This window comes from Cnephaeus nilssonii (assembly GCF_951640355.1).
Source record: "Cnephaeus nilssonii genome assembly, chromosome: 24".
Taxonomy (NCBI): Eukaryota; Metazoa; Chordata; class Mammalia; order Chiroptera; family Vespertilionidae; genus Cnephaeus; species Cnephaeus nilssonii.
In genome coordinates, this window is record NC_137095.1 from 826,063 (window position 1) to 853,830 (window position 27,768).

General features: G+C 45.3%; 1 pseudogene across 1 annotated transcript in view; it reads left to right on the plus strand.

The window, feature by feature from the left end:
* The window catches only part of LOC307095038 (protein SET-like), a 345,435-nt pseudogene that overhangs the window by 129,204 nt on the left and 188,463 nt on the right, over nt 1-27,768 (plus strand). The window lies entirely within an intron of this gene.

Genomic DNA, 27,768 nt, shown 5'->3' on the forward strand with positions numbered 1-27,768 from the left:
CCAAGAGCTCGGAATGCACCATGTTCTGCCATCAGCGCCCTGCTGGGAGCCCGGAAGGGAATGTGCTCTGTTCTCTGAACCCTGCCGGGAGCCCGAAAGGCACTGTGTTCTGTACTCAGCACCCAACCGGGAGCCCGAGGGGTATTGACTCTGCTCTCAGCATCCTGCCGGAAGACCAGGAGGCACTGACTCTGCTCAGAGCACCCAATAAGGAGTCCGGGAGATACTGTGCTGGGCTCTCAGCTCCATGCCGGGCACCCGGGAGTCATGGTGCTCTGCTCTTAGCACCCAAATGGGAGCCCGCGAGGCACTGACTGAGGTCTCAGCACCAGTCTGGGAGGCCGGGAGGCACTGTGCTCTGCTCTCAGCACCCTAAAAGTAGCCTGGGAAGCACCGTACTCTGCTCTCAGCACACAACCAGAAGCCAGGAGGCACTCACTCTGCTCTCAGCACCCTGCCAAGATCCCGTGAGGCCCTCACTCTGCTATCAGCACCCTGCGGTAAGCTTGGGAGGCACCATGCTCTGCTTTCAGCACCATGCCTGGAGCCCGCGAGGCACTGACTCTGCTCTCAGCACCGAACCGGGACCCCGGGAGGCACTGAATCTGCTCTCAGCACCCTACCAGGAGCTTGGAAGTCACTAACTCTGCTCTCAGCACCCTGCCTAGAGCTCGGTACGCATTGTGTTCTCTCAGCAGCCTGCCGGGAGTCCAGGAGGCACTGACTCTTCTCTAAGCACGCAACAGGGAACTCGGGAGTCACTGTGCTGGGCTCTCAGCACCATGCCGGGAGCCCGGGAATCACTTGCTCTGCTCTCAGCACTCAAATGGTACCCTGCGAGGCACTGACTCAGCTCTTAGAACCCTGCCGGGAGCCCGGGAGGCACTGACTCTGCTCTCATCATCCTCCCAGGAGTCCGGAAAGCACAGACTCTTATCTCAGCATCTAATCGGTAGCCTGGGAGGCACTGACACTTCTCTTAGTACCCTGCTGGGAGCCCAGAAGTCACTGACTCTCCACTCAGCACCCTGCCGAGAGCTCGGAATGCACCATGCTCTGCCATCAACGCCCTACTGGGAGACGGGGAAGGAATGTGCTTTGTTCTCAGAACCCTGTCGGGTGCTCAGAAGGCATGGTGTTTTGTACTAAGCACCAAACCAGGAGACCGGGAGGTATTGTATCTGCTCTCAGCACCCTGCCGGGAGCTCTGGGGGAACTGTGCTCTGCTCTCAGCACCCAACTGGGAGCCCAGGAGACACTGACTCTGCTCTCAGCAATCTGCTGGGAGCTTGGGAGACACCATGCTCTGCTTTCAGCACCATGCCTGGAGCCCGCGAGGCACTGACTCTGCTCTCAGCACCCTGCTGGGAGCCCAGGAGGCACTGTGCTCTGCTCTCAGCACCCAACTGGGAGCCCAGGAGGCACTGACTCTGCTCTCAGCAACATCACGGGAGCCCGGGAGGCACCGTGTTCTGCTCTCAGCACCCATATGGGAGCCCGGGTGGCATTGACTCTGCTTTCAGCACCCTACTGGGAGCACGGGAGGCACTGACTTTGCTCTCAGCACCTTGCCGGGAGCCTAGGATGCAATGTGCTCTGTTCTGAGCACCCAACCGGGAGCCCGGGTGTTTTTGACTCTGCTTTCAGCACCCTTTCCTGAGCCCAGGAGGCACTTACTCTGCTCTCAGCCAACTACCGGGAGCCCGGGAGGCACTGTGCTCTGCTCTCAGCACGCTGCCGTTAGCCCGGGAATCACTGACTCTACTCTCAACACCCTGACCGGAGCCTGGGAAACACTTACTCTGCTCTCAGCCCCCTTCCAGTAGCCCGAGAGGCACTTTGCTCTGCTTTCAGCACCCAACCTGGAGCCCGGGTGGCACTGTGCTCTGTTCTCATGACCTTGCCTGGAGCCTGGGAGACAATGTGCTCGGTTCTCAGAACCCTGCCTGGAGCCCGGGAGGCACTGACTCTGCTCTCAGCACCCTGCCAAGAGCTCTGAATGCACCATGCTCTGCCATCAACGCCCTGCTCGGAGCCCGGGAAGGAATGTGCTCTCTTCTCAGAACACTGCTGGGAGCCCAGAAGCCACCGTGTTTTGTACTAAGCACCCAAACGGGAGCCCAGGAGGTATTGACTCTGCTCTCAGCACCCTGTTGAAAGCCCAGGAGGCACTGTGCTCTGCTCTCAGCACCCAACTGGGAGCCCAGGAGGCACTGACTCTGCTCAGAGCACCCAACCAGGAGTCCGAGAGACACTGTGCTGGGCTCTCAGCACCATGCTGGGAGCCCGGGAGTCACAGTGCTCTGTTCTCAGCACCCAAACGGGAGCCCGCAAGGCACTGACTGAGCTCTCAGCACCAGGCTGGGAGGCCGGGAGGCACTGTGCTCTGCTCTCAGCACCCAACCAGGAGCCAGGAGGCACTGACTCTGCTCTCAGCACCCTGCCGAGATCCCGTGAGGCCCTCACTCTGCTATAGGCACCCTGTGGTGAGCTTGGGAGGCACCATGCTCTGCTTTTAGCACCATGCCTGGAGCCTGCGAGGCACTGACTCTGCTCTCAGCACCCAGCCGTGACCCCGGGAGGCACCAAGCTCTGCTCTCAGCACACAACCAGGAGCCCGGGAGGCACTGAATCTGCTCCCAGCACCCTACCGGGAACCCGGAAGTCACTGACTCTGCTCTCAGCTCCCTGCTGGGAGCCCGGGAGGCACTGTGCTCTTCTCTCAGCACCCAACCGGCAGCCCAGGAGGCACTGACTCTGCTCTCAGCACCCTGCCAGGAGCCCGGGAGTCACTGACTCTGGTCTCAGCACCTTGCTGAGATCCTGTGAGGCCCTCACTCTGCTATCAGCACCCTGCCCGGAGCCCGGGAGACACTGACTCTGCTCTCAGCTCCCTGCTGGGAGCCTGGGAGGCACTGTGCTCTGCTCTGAGCACCCAACCGGGAGCCCAGGAGGCACTGACTCTGCTCTCAGCACCCTTCTGGTAGACCGGGAGGCACTGTGCTCTGCTCTCAGCACCCTGCTGAAAGCCCGGGAGGCACTGACTCTCTCAGAGCATCCAACCAGGATTCTGGGAGACACTGTTCTGGGCTCTCAGCACACAACCGGGAGCCCGGGAGGCACTGAATCTGCTCTCAGCACCCTACCAGGAGCCCGGAAGTCACTGACTCTGCTCTCAGTACCCTGCTGAGAGCTTGGTATGCACTGTGTTCTTCTCTTAGCAGCCTGCCAGGAGCCCAGGAGGCACTGATTCTTCTCTTATCACCCAACAGGGAACTCGGGAGTCACTGTGCTGGGCTCTCAGACAAGCTTCTCTGGATGCCATGTGCCAAGTTCATGGGTCATGCCAGGGAGATCCAGTTACATTGGAGCTGGAAGGAGGCAGAACCGAGGGAGTGAACTTGGGGACTGAAGATGGGAAGGGGTTAAAGATTACCCAGTGGAGAAAGTGTTAGCTTGTCCCTGGTACCTGGTGTGGAGATTTAAAGGCAAAGCATAAACCCATGCTTGGCATTGTCTTGGAGGCATAATCTAGGAGATGGTAGTGGAATTGCTTGGCAGGAAGTCTGGGGCCCTGCAGGCATCGCCCAGACCTTAAAGGGCATTGCTCTCTGCCCTCCCCTCCCCCAAACCTTCCCACCCTACCCAGCTGCTCTGCTGAGGGCAATCCCAGTGAGTAATGGGACTGTGATGAAAGAGCAGCTTACACTGGCATTAGGGCCTGGTGTCCACACTAACCGGGTGCCCTGGAGGAGGTTGTGGCGGGGACGGTTTGTCAGGAGTAGGAGTGGGGGTTCTCAGAGAGACAGCTCTGGTTTCAATTGTCTCCATTCTGACAGGTTGGCGTGACCTTTGAGGACATTGTCCTGTACTTCTCCAGGGAGGAATGGAGCCTCCTTGATGAGGGTCAGAGACAGCTGTACCTGAATGTGATGCTGGAGAACTTTGAACTTCTGTCCTTGCTGGGTAAGACCCTCACTCTCACCAGTGACCTGGACTTGGCTTTGGGATTTCCCAGGCCCCATCTCCCAGGGTGTGCTCTGTCCTCCCATGTAGACTGTGGTTCTGCTTGATTTTCCAGTTTCCTGGGTAGTTGCTGTCCTGGGGAGGATGGGTCTGTAGCCATTGCTCCCTTCTATTCCTGAAGTCCCAATTCTCCCCGCTGTACTACATTCACAGGGAAGGACTTGTGGTTGGTAGTGTTGCAGGAAGCCTGAGGGATTCCACCTTGATCAGCGAGGAAAGCATTTTCTATACTCCTGTTGGGCATGTGTATATATTTTTGTAAAATTGTCTCTACATTCTTATCCTGTTTGTTAACTATATTTTTTGGTTAAATAGTCTTTTGAATACCTTATATATGTTATATATTAATTGCTTACAACATACAGGAACACATATTTTTGCATGTGCTTAATAGTGCTTTGTAGATATTACTCCCCACACCCTCTTTTCTACAAAGTCTATGTTTTTGGCAACCCAGCATTCAGCAAGTCTAGTGCCACCATGTTTCTAGCTATCTTAGATGCTTGTTACTAGTGCTTAGCAAGTAAAAATTGTTAATAAAGTTATATAGACTTTGCTTTTGAGGCAGAGTCATTGCATTGTTATTAGCCTGCAGTATAGTATTAACATACCTTCATTATTGCCAGGGAACTGCAACTATTTGTGTTAATTTTTGTCTATATCACAATATTCGCTTTTTTGTACTGATCAGAACCAAATCCACAACATCTCCAAGGTATTCCTTCATATAGTTTGCAAGTGTTTTCTTCTGTTCTCTAGATTGATCTTTCATTTCATTTTGTTTATTGGTGTTGTGCTGTGAAGACACTATTTTTCTTTATTTGTTGCAGTGTGGACTGTTTATTTTTCTATTTTGTGTGGTGGTTGGTGTGACATTCAGAAAATCCTGTCCAGAACAAATCTCAAAAACTTTTTTTCAAGGTTTTCCTGAGGAATTTTCAGTTTTAGCGCTCACATTTAATTCTGTCCTGCATGTTGAGTTACATTTTATTAGTGGTATCCAGTATTGTTGTTTTACATATGAATGTCAATTCTTGAAGAAACTATCTTTCCTCCCTTCTGTGACTTGCAGCTTTGTCAAAGGTCACTTAAAAGTATGTACCTGGGTTAAAAGTATGTGCATGGATTAAAAGTTTGTGCCTCAGTTTATTTTTATATTTTCTGTTCTGTTCTGTTTATATATGTATCTGTGTTTCTCCAGCAACACACTGTTTGGTTGCTTTCTCTTTGTAATAAATTGAAGTCAGGAAGTGTGATGCCACCAGCTTTGTCCTCCCTCAGGCTTGCTTTTGTTAATGGAGGTCTTTTGATTCCATTTCCAGATTTTTTATTCATTTCTTTGTAAAATACCGTTGGAGTTATTGGGATTGTATTTAATCTGTAGTTTGCCTTGTGTAATATAGCTATCTCCTCTGTATTTCATTTTCAGACCCATGAACACAGGTTGTCTTTCAACTGATTTGTGCTTTTGCCATTCCGTTCATCACTGTCTTATAGTACTCACTGTACAGATGTTTCACATTTTGTTTGAATTTATTCCTGTGGATTTTATTGTTTGGATGCTTTTGTAAATTTGATTACCTTCTTCATTTTCCATCAAGGAATTAATTATTAGTGTGTAGAAATGGAACTGTTTGTATGTTTATTTTGCATCCTGTCATTTTTATGAATTTAATTCTTTATTCTTCTGTTATCTTCACCCGAATAGTGAGGATGTTTTCCATTTATTGTTCTTTTAGAGAGAGTGTGGGAGAGAGAGAAACATCCATTGGCTGCCTCCCACATGTGCCTCTACTGAGAGTAGGGAACAGACCTGCAATTTAAGTACCTACCCTTGACTGGGAATAGAACCATAGCCCTCCAGTGCACAAGCCAGCACTCTCATCAGTGAAGTACAGTGGCTAGGGATATTTATTTATTCTTTAAAGGATTTATGTATTTAAATATATGCATTTTTTGTTTCCTAGAGCAGTAGTTCTCAACATTCTTAATGCTGCGACCCTTTAATACAGTTCCTCATGTTGTAGTGACCCCCAACCATAAAATTGTTTTTGTTGCTACTTCATAACTGTAATTTTGCTACTGTTATGTATCGTAATATAAATATTTGATATGCAGGATGTCTTAGGTGACCCCTGTGAAAGAGGTCGCGACCCACAGGTTGAGAACCGCTGTCCTAGAGGAAGAGGAGAGTGAGATAAAAACATCAATGATGAGAGAGAATCACTCATCAGCTGCCTCCTGCATGACCCTCACTGGTGATTGAGCTCGCAACCAGTGCAGGTGTCCTAACAAGGAATCCAATTGTGACCTCCTAGTTCATGAGTCAATGCTCAATCAGTGATACACATGGGGCAGCATTTCTTTATTGATTTTAGAGACAGGAAGGGAGACAGAGAAAGAAAGCGAGTGAAGGATTGATGTGCTATTCTACCCATCTATGCATTCATTGGTTGTCCCCTACATGTGCCCTGATGGGGGATCAAACACATAACGTTGGTGTATTGGGACCACACGCTCAACAACTGACCCACCTGTACAGGGCTCTGAATTTGTTTATTAATTTCAGGAGCTCAGAGTGGGATCTTGACAAATTTCTCTATGGAGGGTCATGTCATCTGGTAACACCAACATCTCTTATGATGCATTGTGGATCCTAGTGACAGGTGTCATGTCTTATCTTTCATGTATTTTATTTTTTACTTATTTGAGTCTTGGTTTTTGTTTCTTTATTTTTGCTTTAGTGTAACTAAAGGCTTGCACATTTTTATATCTTTTTTTCTTAAATATACCTTTTAGGTATTCCATTCTTTTGTCTTGTCTCCTTTTTCATGTTTGTTCTGATATTGATGGTTTCTGTCCTTTGAAACCTTTGGGTTTACTTTCCTCTTGTGTTTCCAGTTTCCTGAGGTGCCATGTTCGGTTCTTTGAGATCTTTTGTGACAATGTAGGCATTTATGTCTATAAAATTTCCCCTTAGAGTTACATTTTCTGAATGTTATACATAAGCTTTGTAGGTTGTCTTATTTACTTTGCCTCTAGGCATTTTTTAAAAAATCTTTATTGTTCAGATTATTATAGTTGGTCCTCTTTTTTCTTTACATAGCTCCCTTCCACCCGGTTTCCACCCCATCCCAACTCATGCCCTTGCCCCTCCCCCGCCACTCTCCTCATCCATAAGTGTATGATTTTTGTCCAGTCTCTTCACGCACCTCCACGTCCCTTTCCCCCCGAGGATACTCCCTTTCTATGCCCCTTATTCTATTATATTCACCAGATTATTCTGTTCATCAGATTTGTTATTCACTTGATTTTTAGATTCACTTGTTGATAGATATGTATTTGTTGTTCATAAGTTTTATCTTTACCTTTTTCTTCTTCTTCCTCTTCTTAAAGAATACCTTCAAGCATTTCATACTGGGGATGTGCCCACAACCACGGTACATGCCCTTCACCGAATCAAACTTGGGACCCTTGAGTCTGCAGGCCAATGCTCTATCCACTGAGCCAAATGGGTTAGGGCACTTTATTTATTTAACTAGTTATTATTAACCCTTGTTTTTGACATTAGGTATCTTCAAATGTGTTTACTCACCTAGTTTCCTGTCATCCTTTCTGTGCAGTTGTTCTTTTTTGGTACTCTGTATTACTGCTGGTCTTCATGGTACTCTTTTTTTTAATAAATATATTTTATTGATAATTATATTTGATTGATTTTTTTTACAGAGAGTAAGGGAGAGGGATAGAGAATTAGAAATATCAATGAGAGAGAAACATCAAATAGCTGCTTCCTGCACACACCCCACTGGGTAGTGCCCGCAACCAAGGCACATGCCCTTGACCCAATTGAACCTGGGACCCCTCATTCTGCAGGCTGACACTCTATCCACTGAGCCAAACCGGTTAGGGCTATTTTATTGATTTTTAACATAGAAGAAGGGAGAGGGAAAGAGAGTTAGAAACATTGATCAGAGAGAAAAATCAATCAGTTGCCTCCTACACACCCCCTACTAGGGATGTGCCCGCAACCAAGGTACATGCCCTTGACTGGAATCGAACCTGGGACTCTTGAGTCTGCAGGCTGATGCTCTATCCACTGAGCCAAATTCATGGTACTCTTATTCCCATTTCCTGTGGGTTGGTTTTTTTCATGGATAGCCATCTACTTACTCTGGGATGGGGAAATATTCTCTATCTCTGATTCTGCCATCTTGCTGATGTCACTCTCATAGGTCTTTTGTCTGTGATCTCCTTTGTGCTTTGTTGTTCTACCAGAGTGCTGACCATCCATCTTTTTAAGATTGGCATCATTTATCCCATGCAGTGGCTCAACTAGGATGTAAGAGGCAAAATCATTTATGCATCACAGAAGAAACATGACTTTATCCATGACAGGGTAGACCTGAGGCACTTTTGCCTTGGTGAAGAGCTGTGGGGGTAGTTTTGATGCCTGGGCTTTGTTTCATTCATAACTAGGAACCCATTTTGTTCAACAACATCTTGTTATCATTGCCCACTCACCCAATTCTACTTCTTCTTGCTTAATGGTGACACTTTGCATACGACTCAGTTTTTAATAGTGATCATTCTACGCTGATTCCCAGCACACGGATAACCTTAACCTCTCTAAACTGCACCTCTACCTTTCACACATCTTGCTTTACTGCATTCCAATGTTGTTCCATGCCTGCAGAGCCTTTAGAGTGCACACGTGTTATATTGACGCTGAACATCGCGTGCTCTTATATTATTGTCTACATAAACTCACATCGCCAGCATGAAAAGTCTGAAACGAAGCCATTTGTGGAGTAGTAACGAGTAGACCCTGCCTGTCTTCTTTTTGTCCCAGCCTATGCTTCTGTCCTCCCTTGGTGAGATTTTCATCATCCAGTGACCTTTTGGGCCATGTTATATATAACAGCCATTTCCTGAGAGTCTGACTTACTTGTCTTGAAAATCATTGTATGGAATCATGTCCAGTCATGACAGATAAACATTTGTAATAAACACATTCTGTTTTTATCAGGTCAACATGCACTTCACTTACGTTTATTTTTTTCAGGTTGCTGCTGTGGCGAAGAGAATGTGGAGGCCCCGACTGAACAGAAGGTTTCAGTAAGAATGTCACAGGCAAGGAATCCCAATGTAGCCTTGTCTTCCCAGAAGAGCCATCCCTGTGAGAGTTGTGAGCTAGTTTTGGGAAACATTTTCCACTTGACTGATCTGCAGAGAACACAACACGGACAAATACTGTTGAGATGTGGTGCATGTGCAAAACGATTTTATTTCAGTGCAAAATTTTACCAGCATCATGTGAGAGAGAAGCTTTTCATTAGAGGTGTGGAAAGGAATTCATGTGCAAACAGTTTCGATTTCAATGTGTCCCAGAATCGTTTCACATGTGGGGAGGTTGGGCAGGGTGTTCTTACCAGGTCAGGACCTCTCCACCTAAAGGCTACTCAGACCAGGGACAGTCCAACTGCAATTTTGACGTGTGGGATGACATTTGAAAGGAGAAACAATTATTACAGTAGAATAGAATGTAAGGAAGACATTAGTTGTATCCACACGTTCATTCAGGAAAAATGTGTCCATCTTGGAAGTCGGTGTTTTGTGTCCTCTGAATGTGGAAAATATATTACTAAATTATCTATCTTTCATTATCAACAGCGAGGTCAAACTAGAGAAAAGCCTTATCACTGCAGTGAATGTGGAAAATATTTTACCAGGATCGGTGATCTTCACTGTCATCAGAGAGTTCATACAGGAGAAAAGCCTTATACATGCAGTGAGTGTGGAAAATCTTTTACATGTAGCAGTACTGTCCAATATCATCAAAGAGTTCACACTGGAGAAATGCCTTATCAATGCAGTGAATGTGGAAAATATATTACCGCTAAGACCGACTTTCATCATCATCTGATAGTTCATACGGGAGAAAAGCCTTATAAATGCAATGAATGTGGAAAATCTTTTAAACGAAGAAAAGGTCTCCAATATCATCAGAGAGTTCACAGGGGAGAAAAGCCTTATAAATGCATTCAATGTGGAAAATCTTTTACAAGTAGCACTGGTCTCCAATATCATCAGAGAGTTCACACTGGAGAAAAGCCTTATCAGTGCAGTGAATGTGGAAAATCTTTTACCTCTAAGACCATCCTTCATCAACATCAGAGAGTTCATACCAGAGAAAAGCCTTATCATTGCAGTGAATGTGGAAAATCTTTTACACGGAGAAATGCTCTCCAATGTCATCAGAGCGTTCACACTGGAGAAAAGCCTTATCAATGCAGTGAATGTGGAAAATCTTTTACCAGTAAGAGAATACTTCATCATCATCATCAGAGAGTTCACACAGGAGAAAAGCCTTATAAATGCAGTGAATGTGGAAAATCTTTTACATGGAGCAATGCTCTCCAATGTCATCAGAGAGTTCACACTGGAGAAAAGCCTTATCAATGTAGTGAATGTGGGAAATATTTTCTTGCTAGTAATGACCTTCATCGTCACCAGGGAGTTCATACAAGAGAAAAGCATTATAAATGCAATGAATGCGGAAAATCTTTTATTTTTTTAATTTTTTTATTTTTTTGAATGCGGAAAATCTTTTAAACGTGGCAGTGATCTCCAGTATCATCAGAGAGTGCACACTGGAGAAAAGCCTTATCTTTTACACGGAGCAATGCTCTCCAATAGCATAAGAGAGTTCACACTGAAGAAAGCCATTATGAGTGCAATAAATGTGAGGTATCTCTCAGCAAAATTTCTCAATTCACGCTGCACCTATGAGTCCAAATGTGAGAAATTTCTTTGATGTGTAGGAAATGTAGTTTTTTAGTACTTAATAATAAAAGAAAATTTGTGAATCCTCATTTTTCTGAATTGTATCCCATATATTTAATCACATATATTATGTAAAGTTCCCATAAGTGTTTTTTCTGTTGTGTTTGTTTGTTTTTATGTTGGAACACTATGTAATTACGTTGCACTTTCTAACATATAGAGATGTACTGCCAGATCTATGTCATTGCATATTTCTGTTGCTGACGGTTTTTCCCCTGAACTACCTATAAGGTCCCTACAGATGGCATCAATCACCATCCTTATGTGCCCAGGGAAGCTAATTCTGTTGTCTAATTTGTTGAAGAAAATTAGGAATACCTGAGCCCTTGATTCTTACTTGTTTCCCTGTCATGAGTTTTCCCATAGGACTGATTACCGTTGGTGCCAGCAAACATAATGTTGCAGAGGGACTGCCATTTTCAGGGACATGCTTTGCCTGAATGCTGGTGATGAATTTATTGAGTGCCTCTGTCATCAGTGGAAGAACTGCCAGTCTCATGTCTCTTTGGTTTGTAAAATAATGAAGGCTTTTTCCTAAGACTTCTTTAATCTTGGGTGTTCTATTTACTGTGTGGGTTAGCTTATAGGAAGATCTGGGTTCTCCAAGCATGATGAGGTGAAAAATTTTGTGGGGGTCTCAAATATTTTTGCCCTTGGGGGAACAGTATGGTGTAGAAATTAGCTCAGCAGTTTTGGCAAATTTACATTGTGCCCATATTTTCCTTGGAAGCACTGTGTACTTTCTAATCTTCATGTGATTTCTGGATGCTTTGAGACACAGAGATCCCTCCAAAGAGGGGGTTGCTGTGACAACCTCAATGATGTCTGGGAGCATGAATTTCTTTTATTGTTTTCAAGGGATGCCAATACATGTGAAGGGAATCTGTTGTCCAGGTGTTGCAAAGAGCCATGTGCCCTAAGGCCTACAATTTCACTGGTAATTGAAAGATGAAACAGAGGGCCGGAGACCATGGGATACCAGGACACAGGCTTTATTGGCGATCACCCTGCCGGCCGCCTTCCAGAGGGGAAAGAGAGAGAGGAGAGAGAGAGAGAGAGAGAGAGAGAGAGAGAGAGAGCTTGCCGGGGTGAGAGTGCCTTTTAAGGGGAGGAAAAGAGGGGATGGGGCTTAGGGCACTCAGCCCACGCTGATTGGTGGTTTCATGTAAGGTACATGGTTAGGGGCCTAGGGATTTAGGAATTGGGGACTTATATGGCAGGTGCTGATTGGTGGTTCAATGTACAGTCCATATAAGGTGTTCAGGAATGTCCGGCTGCAGGTAGAGTTTATGTCATGCTCCGTCCATCAGTTGGGGGAAGGGAGGATCTATCAGTAATGGTCTGTGATTTGAGCACCATAGCAGTGAGGGGAAACCCTTTCACTGTAGAAACACTGACCTAATTTTTTAAAAATATATTTTATTGAGTTTTTACAGAGAGAAAGGGAGAGGGATAGAGAGTTAGAAACATCGATGAGGAAGAAACATCAATCAGCCACCTCCTGCACATCCACTGCTGGGGATGTGCCTGCAACCAAGGTACATGCCCTTGACCGGAATCGAACCTGGGACCTTTCAGTCTGCAGACTGACGCTCTATCCACTGAGCCAAACCAGTTTTGTCCTGACCTAATTTTTGTTGGGCGAGACTGCGGAATGGTCCTCATCTAAATATGCATCCAGGAATTATTTTGAGGAAAAACTATAAGAGCAGTGTGTACACAGATGTGAGGTTCTCCAGCGATGTTTATCCTCTGTGGAGCAGTCATTGTCATTGATTATAATCAGGATGTTTTGTGGCTCCTGTAGCTTCTCAGATGTTCCCATCAGAGCCATTGATGTGCTGGCAGGAATACAAAGATGGAGACAAAGGCTGTCTTTAGTCCAGGGATGTGGCTTTTGTGGGTTTGGGTGAAAGTTCTTCATTGTTTGTTACATTTTCTCTCACTGAGATGAGACTCTCACCCAGAGGGCATAAGTATGTGGATTGAATATAATGTTGCCAAACCTGTTCTTCCAGAATTGGTCAACATACATTTGTTTTATCTTGAACCATTGTTAACAGCTATAATGAGTAAATTATATACCTTAAGTATAGTGTTCCATAAATCTTGACATGTGCATGAAACTGAAACCATCATTATAGTCATAATGCTGACCATATCTGTCTCTGTGTAATTGCTTCATTACCTCTTTTAACCTCTCCCTGTTCTTCACAGCTTTCCTAGTTTCCATGGATTAACATTCCATTTTCATAGAGAACTTTATTTTTCTAAGTGTTTTTCTGCTTTATGTGTCATAAATACTTGGAGATTTATTAAATTTACACTAATAAATCATCTTTTTTTCTGATAGATGTCCTTATCATTGCTATATCACCTTCAATTTGTCCATTTTCATAAATATTTGGTTATTTCTAATAAAGCTGGTACAAAAATTTCTGTATAATTTCTTGTATGTATATAAGTATAATTTACCTTTGTGAAAAATGAAGTGCATAATCTGAGTTTTTTATCTAGATGAATGTTTAATTTTACTGAGATTAGCAAATTGAGATCTAAATGGAAAATACCACCATGGCCGGTGTGGCTCAGTGCTTGGTCATCATCTCATGTAGCACAGGATGTGAATTTGATTGCCAGGCGGGGATATGTGCTGAGTTCTGGGCTAGATCCACAGAAGTGGGTGTGCAGGAGGTCGCTGGCCAATATGACACTGTCCCATCAATATTTCTATCTCTCTCCCATATCTCCCTAAAAATTAATAAACTATTCTTTTTTTAAAAAAGTATATTTTATTGATTTTTTATAGAGAGGAAGGGAGAGGGAGAGAGAGCTAGAAACATCGATGAGAGAGAAACATCAATCAGTGGCTCCCTGCACGCCCCCGCCCCCTCACCGGGCATGTGCCAGCAACCAAGGCACATGCCCCTGACCGGAATCAATCCCGGGACTGCTCAGTCCACAGGCCGAAGCTCCATCCACTGAGCCAAACCAGCCAGGGCTAATCAACTATTCTTTAAAAATGAATAATAAACCTTACCCTAGCCGGTTTGGATCAGTGGATTGAGCATCTGTCTGCAAACTGAAGGGTCCCAGATTCAATTCTGCCCAAGGGCACATGTCTGGGTTGGGGGCTGAATCCCCAGTAGTGGTTGTGCAGGAGGTGCCATCAATGATTGACTCTTCTTCTCCCTCTGTGAAATCAATAAGGAAATAAGTTTAAAAACAAAAAACATCAGTGTGTATGAGCATGTATCACTAAGAATGGAGCGACTCAACCAATAGCTTGGCTCTATGGTATGCTAATATTTAATTTTTTTTGGTATTTTTTGTTTTTAAAATATATTTTTATTGATTTCTGAGAAGAAGGGAGAAGGAGGGAGAGATAGAAACATCAATGATGAGAGAGAATCATTGATCGGCTGCCTCCTGCACACCCCACACTAGGAATCGAGCCTGTAACCCAGACATGTGCCCTTGACTGGAATCGAACCTGGGACCCTTCAGTCCGCAGGTCAAAGCCCTATCCACTGAGCCAAACCAGCCATGTCTAAAGATTGTTTTAAAAAAATTAATAAACTAACTGATAGTACTTTTTTGCATTTTTCCAGTAGTGTGTGAAGGATTCACATTCTTCACATTCTAGAGGATATTTTGTTTGGTCAATCATTCTTTATTTAAACATTTTATTTTGTAAGTTCATCATGCTACCTCACTGGTTGGTTGTACTTTTTCTAGAAATTTATGGTGAGTCTTTTCTCAGATGTATTTTTGCTGTGTCTGCATCTTTGTTAAAACTTCTGATCATATGTTCTGCCTAATGTTTTATGAGTTTTGGCAATTTTCTTGAACAAAAAGACAATGGAATAACAAATATCAATGTTAGAATTTCACTCATTTTGTTCCTTTTTGCTTTAGGAAATAAATTTTTGTATTTGTATAGAGTGTTTTAATAATTTTTACCTTTTAAAGATATATTTTTATACATTTTAAAAATATTTTTTATTGATTTCAGAGAAGAAGGAAGGGGGAGAGAGATAGAATCATCAATAATGAGAGAGAATCATTGATGGGCTACCTCCTGCACTCTGCTGTTGGGAATGGACCCCACAACCCAGGCATGTGCCCTGATGAGAAATCAAATGGGGGACATCTTTGTGCATGCACCGATGCTTAACCACTGTGCAATACCAGCTGGAATTATTTTTTGTTTTTAAATGTTATGTAGAATTCAGTGAATACTTTTAATTTTAACCCGCATTACTAACATTCTCCACCACCTTCAGAAGAGCAACCTTAAGAAACCTTCTCAGGACAGGAACCCTTCAATTCCCCAGTGCCAACAAGCACCTTTGTTTTTAAGGGCTTTTGAAAAAGAACTGGGGCTTTTCTGAACCCACTGACCCACCTGCAGGGAGGCAGTACTGTGGGCACTAAGGTCTCAGTGTTGGGCCTCCAACCTGGAATCTCCAGGAGACTCACTACAGCTCCCTGCACCTCAGCTGGCTAAATGTGACATGATGCTATAACAGGACTTAGCTAGGACTGTGAGGATCAATAAAAGTTACAAACTTAGTACTTGCCTGGGCCAGGGTTCCAGAGATTACTTTTTGAGCATTTTCTCTTTTCTTCTTCTTCTTTTTTTTTTTTTAACATTTTTATTGATTTCTGAGAGAAAGGAAGAGGGAGAAAAAGATAGAAACATTAATGATGAGAGAGAATCATTGATTGTCTGCCTTCTGCACACCCCCTATTGGGGATCAAGCCTGCAACCCAGGCATGTACCCTTGACCGGAATCGAACCCTGGTCCCTTCAATCTGCAGGCTGATGCTCTATCCACTGAGCCAAATCAGCTAGGGCTGAGCATTTTCTCCTTTAATTCTCACATAAACCTGGGAAGTCTAAACTGATATTGAACTGTTGGGAACATCCTTGATTACAGAAATGAGGAAGATTTTCTAAGTTTACTTAACAATGCCAGGGCTGACCAGCAGACTATGAGTGATGGATGAATGATTACTCTGCCATGTTTTTTGTGTGAAAGAGAGGGCTAAGGGGCTGCCTACATATCAGAACCAAACAGCCCCGTTCATCTGCCTCTTTAGGCTTTTATTGTAACAAATTCTTGAATTAAAATTAACTATCAGATACTATCAGTAGGGTAAGCATCCTTGAGAACACACATGAGTCAGCAGTGTCCTTTAAGCAAGGACAAGTAAAGACTAAGCATAAAGATTCTGGTAAACACCCAGAGCCTTGCACGTAAACAGACTTGCTCCCCCACAAAACAAGTGTCAGATATAAAGGCTAGATTGCAACCCAGTGTTGGGCCTGGATTGCCAGTGGGGAAAAGGGCCTGGTTGTAGGCTAGATCACTAGAAGGTGTGTGCACAAGGCTGCTTGTCTAGGTTGCAGTCTCACATAGATGTTTCTCTCCCACTTTCTAATTTTTTCTCTAAAAATCACTACAATATTCTTGAAAAATGAATATAAATTGATTGTGCATTTTTGCATTATACTAGCAGTATGTGAGGGTTCACATTGTCCACATCCTAGAGAATATTTTCTCTGGTCAATTGTTCTTTGTTTAAACTTTTTTTTTTCTTTTAACTTTGTTGCACTTCCTCTATTGCTTTTTTATTGTATTTTTTTCTAGGAAATTAAGGTGATTCTTATCACAGATGTGCATTTGCTGTGTATGTATCTTTGTTAAAACATCTGATCCTCCAGACAGGTCCAGATGAAACAGGAAGTGATATATTTAGGCACTTATAAAACAAATAGATGGTGTGAGACCAAGTTTTGTTGTTCCTCAGAATTTATCCCATCACGCTCTTGCATATATGTTCTGACCCCTCTACATACTTTACATGACACTTATTGTATTTTCTGGGATATTGTATTTTTCCCAAGAATATGACATATATCTGGACAATAAGTTTACATAATTTTTTGTTGTCGTTAACCCTCAACCTCAGTGATTTTTCCATTGATTTTTAGAGAGTGGAAGGAAGGTGAAGAGACACACAGAAACATCTGTGTGTGAGAGAGAAATCCTTTGGTGGCCTTCCACACATGACCTCACCTGGCTGGGTACTGAGCCCCCAATGAGGTACAGGCCCTTGCCCAGAATAAAAGCCTTGACCCCTCAGTCCACAGGCCAAGGCTCCATCATTTGAGCCGAAGTATTTGTTGTATAGAAGGCTACCATGCTGGCACCATTCAAGGTTTGGAAAGTGGGCATCTGTACCTGAGATAAAGGTTTTAGATCCTAGGGTCTCACAACCTTGCTTGGAAATAATTATTTCACCTGTTAATGCAGTTCCAGTGTCTGCATGTGGAATGAACATTACTTATGGAAGAGAATATTGCTAGAGCAAACTATATACAGGCATAATGGAGCTATTCAATGAGCAGTGCTTAGATAGCTAGAAGACAAAAGCCTCTATGAAGCTGAGTACAGGTAGGTCTCAATAGGTGGTAAATTAAAGGCACTGATTCCCAAGAGATGAGAGAATTAACCTTAGATATGGCTATGCAGAAACATTGGCTACAATGAAATTCTTTTTCCTACAAATGTGAGACCTCGTCATTCATGACAACTTGAGGAAAATATAGTGAGCTGAGAAAATATAATACAGTGTGAGCAGAAAAATTTAAAACCGTGGAAGAAAAACCACAACATGATGTTTCATGGCTTCAACCATCTTTTACTAAGGATCCCATTTGCTTCTGAGGCTGAACTGTCCTGTGTTACACAGCAGTGCATAAAGACACATGTTCCCAACAAGGCTTGTTCAAAGGCTTTGTGGATGAAAGGAGATACTGACAGCAATACAATCATAGTAGGAGACTTTAATACCCCACTATCACCATTGGACAAATCCTCTAAACAAAAAATCAGCAAAGAAACATCAATCCTAAATTACTCACTAGACCAGATGGAATTAATTGACATCTTCAAACATTTCACCCCAAAGCCACAGAATATACATTCTTTTTAAGTGCACATGGGTCATTTTCAAAGATAGACCATATGTTAGGTCATAGGAAAAGTCTCTTCAAATTCAAGAAGATATAAATCATATCATGTGGGAAACTGTGCTCCCAGAACTGCATCTGGATGATCAAAGATAACATTGTTTGCACAACAGGAGGCTCTTGACAGTTATTACTTAGACACACTGGCGGCAGACATCCTGGTGGCTGGGGCACAACAGGACCTCTCTGTTGAGATAACCTATTCTTGATATTTACGGCCTAACTACCCTCCCGCTGACATCATTAGAGGAACTCCCTCACTCTCCCTGACTATATCTATCCCCATGTACCTTGCAATAAACGAGACTTGATCAGAAAGCCTGTCTTGTCTCCGTCTCTTGTGCCTCTTGTCCTTTCATTCCCACTCCCCCTCTAGGGTCCGCGTTGACTTAACCCGCGGGTCAGGGCAAGTGGCGCCCAACGTGGCCGAGCACGGGGTGGGGGGGGGGGGGGTGGAGGGGGGGACGGGACTCCGTGAGGAACGCTGTTCAGAGAGCCGGCGAAAAAGAAACTGAAAGGAGGACGAGATTAAACGGGAACCTGCCATTTCTTCTGAACCTTGGTAAGTGAACAGCGATTATGGGACAAGAAATAAGTCAACATGAAATGTTCGTAGCGGGACTAAAACAGGCTTTAAAGGCACGAGGGGTAAAGGTTTCTGTAAAACAATTGTTAAAATATTTTGAGTATGTTAAGGATGTTTGTCCGTGATTTCCGCAGGAAGGTACTATTGATGAAAAAAGATGGAAGTGGGTAGGAGATGCCCTTAAAGACTATTATCAGACTTTTGGGCCAGAGAAGGTCCCCATTACTGCTTTTTCCTATTGGAATCTCATAGATGAAATCTTATCTCAGAAACAAAAAGACCCCGTCGTAGCAGGAGCGATTGAGGCAGGAGAAGAGCTATTGAGACAAGAAGGGAAAAGAGATAGAGTTTCCCCAAAACTTAAAAATTCTAAACCTAAGGAGGAGGAAGACTTAATGTCATTTGATAGCGAGGACGACAGTCCTCACCCCAAAAGAGAAAAAGACTCGCAAATAAAACCTCAGGAACCCACGCCTCCATTCGGGGAACAAGGCGCCTCCATCGCGGAGAGGCCAGAAAAACCCCCTAGCCATATCCTCAGGCCTCTGTCTCCCTCTAGTGGTAAACGGTCTCTGGAGGCTCGACCTAAGGAAAAGAAACTTTATCCCTCCCTTAAACAAGTCCTCCAGGTTTCAGAGGGCTTAGGAGATAATGACTGGGCTGATCTTAAGGAGGAAGCAGCCAAATACCATAATCCTGACTGGCCAACCCTCACTCAGCACCCTCCGCCTTATGCTCCTGCGCCCAGTGCGCCTGCCTTGGCATGTCCTGCCATAGACCCTCAAAAACAACTCCGAGATAAAATTCAATTTTTAAAGGAACAAATAAAATTAGAAAAGGAACATCAAGAACTAATCCAGCAACTCGAAGAATTAAAGACAGGTAAAACTGAGGAGAGTAATAATATAGAGCCCAAACCTAAACCAAGGCCCCCCGTTAGAGGGGCAACCCCTAAGATCCAACCTAAACCTGAAGCTTCCATAGAGCATGGGGATTTAGAGGCTTTCCCCATTACAGAGACCACTGATGCTCAGGGACAGGTTTGGAGGCACCATAATGGTTTTGACTTTAAAGTTATAAAAGAAATTAAGACAGCGGTAGCCCAGTATGGTGCTACTGCACCCTATACTATGGCTATTGTAGAGTCAGTAGCAGAAAATTGGCTTACCCCTGGAGACTGGCGGTCCTTGGCTCGCGCCACCCTATCGGGTGGCGATTACTTATTATGGAAATCAGAGTATGTTGAAAACTGCCGTGACACTGCTAGACGCAATGCGCAAGCTGGCAATAACTGGACATATGACATGTTAGCTGGAGAGGGTAATTATACTACCAGCGACCAACAAATGCAGTTTGATGCAGGTCTTTTTGCTCAGATCCAGGCGGCAGCCACTAAAGCCTGGAGAAAAATCCCCTTAAAAGGGGACGTGAGTGCCTCACTCACTGGTATCAAGCAAGGGCCTGACGAGCCATTTGCTGACTTTGTCCACCGCCTCATTACAGCTGCAGGTAGAATTTTCGGTAGTGCTGAGGCGGGGACTGATTTCGTTAAACAACTTGCTTTTGAGAATGCTAACGCGGCTTGTCAAGCAGCCATTCGCCCTTATAAAAAGAAAACTGATTTATCTGGCTACATTCGCCTTGCTCAGATATAGGGGCCGCCTATCAGCAAGGTCTTGCTATGACTGCTGCTATGCAGGGTTACACTGTCAGGCAGTTTTTGTCTCACCAAAATAAAAATAAGTGTTTTAGTTGTGGAGAAACTGGTCACTTTGCAAAGGATTGCAAAGCAGGTAAAAAAGCAACTACCTCCAAGTCATCCGCTCCAGGGCTCTGCCCTAGATGTAAGAGGGGAAAACACTGGGCTATAATGAATGTAAATCAAAAAGGGATGCCCAGGGCCAACCCCTCCCTCAGCCACAAAGTCAGAACCAGGGAAACGGGAATGGGGGCCAGCCCCAGGCCCCCAAACACAAACAAATTTATGGGGCAGTCAGCTTTGTTCCAGCAACATACAATCCGTTTCAAGCCTCCTCAGGGCAACAGCAGGAAGTGCGGGATTGGACCTCAGTTCCACCACCCATGCAGTCTTAACTCCAGAGATGGGAGTACAGGCGCTTCCTACGGGAGTGTTTGGGCCTTTGCCTAAAGAAACTTTCGGGCTTATAGTTGGTAGAAGTAGTAACACTATGGGCGGGCTTCTAGTGTACCCCGGAGTGATTGATAATGACTATACTGGAGAAATCAAAGTGATGGTCTCTTCCCCAAAAAATATTAATACTGTCCCCTCGGGTCAGAGATTCGCTCAGTTATTACTCCTTCTGTAAGACCCCCAAAATGAGACCCTTACTCTGTCCCACAATCGACGGCGTCCCCAATCAACCACAGGAGGCGTCACTTGATGCAAACCGCAAGAGGCTTTTATTCCAGCATGCTGGGGCTCAACTCGTAACTCACGCAGGAGCAGAGGAGTTAAGCAGCCCAGTAGAAAATCTTACAAGCTTATAAAGGCAAAAACTACATGTTGGGAGGGGGCATACATGAGAGGGAGGAAAAGGGGACCAAATGCTGCCTGGGAATTCAAAGGGGGAGCTGGGCTCGTTAATCTCATGTTTTATGATAGGGCTTTTTCCTGGGACAGCCTTGATGGTCTGGCTCCTATCACCAGGGGGGAGACTTGGAGGAGTTGAGATAAGATACACAGCTTTACAACTTTGATGGTCTTGTTCCCATCACAGGAAGGGAGAGACCTTGGGGAGATAAGACACATAGCTTTAATGGTGTTGTTCTTATCATTGGGAGAGAGACCTTGGGGAGTTGAGACAAGACAGACAGCTTTCAAAAAATTCTTTATTCTTACATTCCCCCATTTGCTTTTTGGTAAGTTCTAATCATGGAACTTCTGTCTCTATATACCCTTCTCCGAGGCTGTCTCCTTGGCGGAGGGACTGGTAGTGCTGCCTGAGCATTAGTACCTGTACAGCAGTTATTCTCTCCCTGATGAAGGTGACTAGGCGATTTAAGATGCAGGGCCCAAAAGTGAGGATTAGAAGCAGTGCATGAGTCAAATCATGGACTCATTTTACTTCTTTTAAGGGCATTCTCTGTTCTGTTCCTGCTCTCCTGTCTCCTAGCACATCTAGCCTTACTTAGCCTTGGACTTTCTTACTGCCTAGCAAAAAATGTTCTTACAGTTACCAAGGCCCCTTGTACCACAGTCCCCATCAGTACTGTCCTCACTGAAGTCCAGTTCCCCTCCTGCAGGTGTCAAGTCTCCTCCTGGCCTGCGTGGAGCCCAGGCTAGGGATCTCACGGGTGAGGCCGCTGGTTGCCAGGATCCAGGCCGTTTCTTGGTGCAGGAGCTGGGAGTGGTGTAGCCAGGTCTGGTCACCGTCCAGTTTAACAGCCATGGGCGTGCTCAGGATAACAGTGTAGCATCCCTTTCAGGTTGGGGTGAGTCCTTGGGTAGTGAACTTCTTTACCCACACCGAGTCCCCGGGCTGGAAGGGATGTACAGGGTCCGCGGTGGGCACTGGCAGTGCATCTCGAACAAGCTTATGGGTGGCTCTCTGGGTATAGAGCCTGTAAGGACTTAAAGAAGGGAATGGTTATGAATTCTAGCTTTCAGTTTCTCCCTGATCCTGGGAAGGATGGGGGAAGGTCTCCTATACATGATTACAAACGAAAGGGGAACCCCTTCTGGTGGGGGGTACACCTGGCCCATAAGATAGCGAAGGGCAGGAGGTTGGTCCAGTTTTCACCGGTTTCTAGGACAAATTTAGTTAAAGTACTTTTAGAGTCCTGCTTATGCCTGTCCAGATTCTGGGCCTAAGGCTTGAGCTATACTTTGAAATACTTTGGCTACAAAGGCGGGGCTGTTATTTGATCCTATGACTACTGGCAGCCCAAAGCTAGGTATAATCTCCTGGAGTAATCTCTTGACAACTATAGAGGCAGTTTCTGTCCTAATGGGGTATGCTTTAACCCAACCCGAGAAGGTGTCTATGAGAGCTAGCAGATACTTATACCTTGACGCTGGTGGCTTAATCTCTGAAATCTACTTCCCAATGCTTTCCTGGGGAATTTCCATGGGGCCCAAATTCTCAGGGGGACCCTCTTACCTTGCTTAGCATTTACCTGTGCACAGACACTACTTCTAGTGACTATGCCTTTAATTATCTTATCTAAGATTGGTAGTACCTGCCTCGCAGAAGTTCAGAAGTCTTGGTGATGCCAAGTGGGTAGCCTGGTGTAACTGGGCAACTCATGTCCGACCTAGAGCCTCTGGGACCAACAGTCTGTCATCTGGTAGGATCCACCAACCATCTGGTCCTTTGATGGCTTGCTTCTGTTCTGCCAATTCCTCCTCTTGTTTGGTGTAAGAGGGGGTCTGCGTAGGTCCAGGTACGGCAGGGTTACTAAAACTTGTAAAGACCCCATTGGTTTTTGGGCGGCTTCCGTGGCAGTTTGGTCTGCGGCTCTATTTCCTCTGGCTGCAATTGTCTCTCCTTTCTGATGTCCTTTGCAGTGCACTATTGCAACTGCCCTTGGGAGCCAGATGACCTCTAATAAGGCTAAAATTTCTTCCTTATTCTTGATGTCCTTTCCCGCTGTAGTTGGTAACCCTCTTTCCCAGTGGATGGCACTGTGTCCCCATCGAAGGGCCTGGATTAAGGCCAAAAGTTCGACTTTTTGTGCCGTGGTTCCCCTATTCAAGGACTGCGCCCAAATGGTGCGGTCCAGGGCTACTACTGCTGCTCTGCATATTGGATGCCATCCTGAACATAATTGCTCCCAACCGTGCTGTCAGGTCTGGGCGAGCTGTTCGTACTGCGTCTGTTACCTCTGTGCAGTCCTGAATAGGTTCCTCTGGATTATCATCTGGAAGCAGGCTGGCAGGGTTGATGGCCAGTGTCTTATGGAACCGGACACAGGGCTGGTCTAGGAGAAGAGCTTGGCACTGGGTGATCCTGGTGTTTGACATCCATCTCTCCGGAGCACCTCGAAGGAGGGCCTCCACACCATGGGGTGTTGTCAGGGCTAGTTCCTGGCCCAGAGTCTGCTTATCTGCCTCCTTTACCAGCAATGCTGTGGTGGCCACTGCCTGGAGGCACGCTGGCCACCCTGCTACCACGGGGTCTAGCCTCTTAGACAGATAGGCAACAGGTCTTTTCCAGGGACCTAGAGTCTGAATGAGAACCCCTTTGGCAATGCCCCTTACCTCACTCACGTAGAGGTGGAAGGGTTTCGTGACGTCTGGCAAGGCCAGGGCAGGTGCTGAGACGAGAGCCTTCTTTAGCTTCTCAAAGGCCTGTTGTTCCACTTCGGTCCAGTTCAGTGGATGCATTCCCCTAGTACTTGAGTACAGAGGTTTAGCAATCTCCGCGAGCCCCGATATCCACAGGTGGCAGTATCCAACTGCCCGTAGGAATTCCCGCTCCGTCCCCCTCAAAGGATATGGTGGCACATCTAAATAGTTTCTGTAGGAGGTCACGTCTACACAGGGGGTACGGACATTCTGGCATGATCAGAAATGAATGCGTTACCGTGTCCTTTCGAGGTCTACAGTCTTTTTTTTGATGTCCAAGGAAAACAGGAAATTCGTCCGGTGGCTCCCTGGACTGATGTCTTCTTAGAGGTTACGGGTCCCATCGGCTCTGTCAAGACTGAATAGGCTGCCCCAGTGTCCACCAGGAAACTAACAGGTTTGCCCCCCACTTGTAAGGTTACCCTGGGCTCCTGGGGGCTCAATGGAAAGGAGCCCCAGTCCTGTCAGTTCTCTTCCTCTAAGTTAAAGACTCTTGGAGTCTGAGTCTCCCCTTTTGCTTCTCTAGCTAACCTGCCAGGACATTTTCTCTTGCAGTGCCCCCGCTTCCTACAATAAGCATACTAATTCCTTCCTATTTGCTGCTGGCCTTTTTTTTCTTTCTACTTTTCTCTGTTCTATCTCATCACATGCACAAACCTTCACAAAAATCTTCACAATTTCAAATTAGCCTTCAAACCTTCTTTCTATGTCCTTCAAAAATGCATAACCATGCCTCAGACCTTCTATTAAGTATTTCTAAACATGTTTAGCAACCAACGTTTCAGTATTGTATGCTAGACAAGGCAGCGGGGGAGGGAGCAGGCTCTGCAGCCGGTTCCCAGGCTAGCCAGGCCTCTAGCAGCTTGAGTCCCAAATGGCCACATTCTTCCTATAGATAATGATCTCAGATTCTGATAAGCCTGAAAAGGGGAATTACTAGCTGTGCCTTCTTTAAGCCCCCTAACAGAACACGGTGAAAAGTGTCCAAGGAGTCGTCAGGGGTTCTTGGGTCTCATTGGGGCGCAGGGGGTCACAAGGGAATTTCCCTTTTCATCGCTGCCTCCAGCAGCTACTCAAAACAACCCCTGGAGGGGATGGACACTGGGTGGGCAGAGGCAGGGAGCGCGGCGAGGGTCCCAGGTGGTGAAGGAAGGCTCCCACCGAGGCGTTTTCATCTGGCAGTCTACTCTCTGTTCCCCTGGGAAAAGCGCTTGTCTCCTGCCAATGAAGTGGCATGGGGGGGAACCAGTGACCCTTACACTGCAATCAGACTCCCTGACCTTTCTGAAAAGCCCCTCTGCTTGAGTGTGTTTCCATTAAAATTACTGATTTTAAAATTACAATTTAAGAGTTGACACACACATACAAGGACCAAGTGGCCCACAAAATATTTTCCTTTCCTTCCTAAAGATTTTATAATGTGCTGTAATCATTAATCACATTAAAGTTAAATGGCCAATTGAGACAAACACTTCTGAGACCCTTTCTCCACCACTGATTAAGACTGGGTGGCAGCAGGTATCAGAAATAAGATTCATTTAGTTTTTGAGCTTGCTGGGCAGACTTGGTGACTTTGCCAGTTCAAGCTTCCTTCTTATAAATAGTTAACTTTAAAATTTGGTCCCTGCTTTTAACCTCTTGGACCACAATTGTTACAACCTTATACCTTCAAATTAATAAACATAGACAGAAATTTTGTTAGGCAGGCCGATTCCCCCTCTGACAGAGAGCAAACACCCCTGGGAAAAAAGAAATCCCTGTGGCCACTCAGGGCGATTTGCTATGTGTCAGAGCACTCAGCCTTAAACAAATTAAATGTTTCTTTTTTCTTCTCACAGACTTCCACACATGAACAAATAATTATACCTAGGCAGACAAACAAAATATCAAACAAACGTCTGTACTTACACCATTTCAGTGAACAAGTATTCTTATAGTTTTGTGATCTGAGCAGATAACAGGAACACTGCCTCTAAGTCCCCTGATGGGGGGCCTCCCTTTCCCATATCCCAGGACAGGATTCTTGACTCATGTTTCAGCAAAACAGAAATGACACTCATATTGGACAAAGAAAACAAGACTAATATTCCAGGGACTGTGAGGGGAAAGTTATCCTACAGTCCGGCGTTGACCTGGGGGAAAAAATGCTTGGTCGGGGAGGGACAGAGCATTATTTCAGGAGAGGCAAAACCTTGATAAAAGCTCAGTCATCCAATTACACAGTCAAAGGTTAAACAGGAAGGGAAGAACCACTCAATGTCCTCTGAGAGGATTTTAACAAACTGTTAACAAACTGACAAAACCTTGACAAATCAAAACTCAACGAATAATATATACATATAGGGCCCAATTATGACAGAAAATATAAGACAAAAAGAAAAAACAAACAGTCCTGATACCAACATGACAAAACACAAAACAAACACCTGTTGAGAGGGAGAGCCTCCAGCCCCTTCTGGGGGTCCCTCTCTCCTCTCGCAGGAGGAGATTTCTTGTGAGTTGAAAGACTGGATGGCCTCCTGAAAGAAAAGATTTTTAATCCAGTTACAGATGCTATTAGAATCAGAATGAGAGAGGAAGGGAAAGATCAGGTTATGTCCTCTATGAGGATCCTAATAAAAACAGTAAGTTAAACAAACGGTTAACAGGGTCTATAAAGAGTTAATAGTAACTTCAGCCTTAGTTTCACGTTGGACTATGATGTCACAGGCAGGGACAGGGTCTGTAAATCTCTCAGCCCTGTGAAGCTGTTAGCTGGGAGTCTCCCAGCACCAAAAGAGATAAGGAAGCTGTAAATAAAAGTTCTTTTGTTCTTTGAAATGTTATAAATGGATACTTTTAAATCAACCTTAGGACTTTAAAATTAAATTTAATACAGTAAATTCACAAATCAGAGCAAACTGAAACTCCTATTTATGTAAACAGAGGAATTTTATCATCTAAGTGGGCTGATTCCCTCTCTGACAGAGAACAAAGGACTCTGAGAAAAAGGTCTCTCAGCAGCTGCTAAAGACCTTTGTATTCCGCCACAGCAGGTCCGCCCCATCTTTAAATAAATTAAACAGCAGAAAGAGATAACAAATACTTTCACATTCATATTTATATACCAAACAATCTGAGTTTTTGACTCCTATTAGATATTTACCAGAGTTTAAACAGTCACCTGATTAATTTGCCTGAGGAAGCTCTATGGCCTCGGGGGGGGGGGGGGGCGTTAAGCTCCCCTTTCCACTCACTTGGAGTGGACTGAGTCTATCCCATAACGTCCGTCCAGTAATTCCACAGAAAGACACAGAAACCAAACAGACAAAGTGAGGGGAAGCCACTCCCCTCCAAACGGGGGTTTTTACGCCCCTCCAGATGGAGACTACCAGGCATCCCTGGCTCTCCTCCACCCTTGGGGCGTCCCCCAGGGCTGCAGCTTGTGGCCCTCCAGGCACGTCTACCGGCCACTGCTCGGCCACTCTCACGAGTCGCCGAACGGCTGCCAAACCAAAAGTGCGCGCGCACACAACACCAGTCCAACTGGCGAAACAACTGGCGAAACACAGGACAAAGACAGACAATCTCGGACAGGACAAAGACAGACAATCTCGGACAGGACAAAGACAGACAATCTCGGGGTACCCCTTCTTACCTCCAAGGTCGACTCCGCGGATGAGGGGGGGCCGTCAATTTCCCGGGCGGCGCACCAAATGTAAGACCCCCAAAATGAGACCCTTACTCTGTCCCACAATCGACGGCGTCCCCAATCAACCACAGGAGGCGTCACTTGATGCAAACCGCAAGAGGCTTTTATTCCAGCATGCTGGGGCTCAACTTGTAACTCACGCAGGAGCAGAGGAGTTAAGCAGCCCAGTAGAAAATCTTACAAGCTTATAAAGGCAAAAACTACATGTTGGGAGGGGGCATACATGAGAGGGAGGAAAAGGGGACCAAATGCTGCCTGGGAATTCAAAGGGG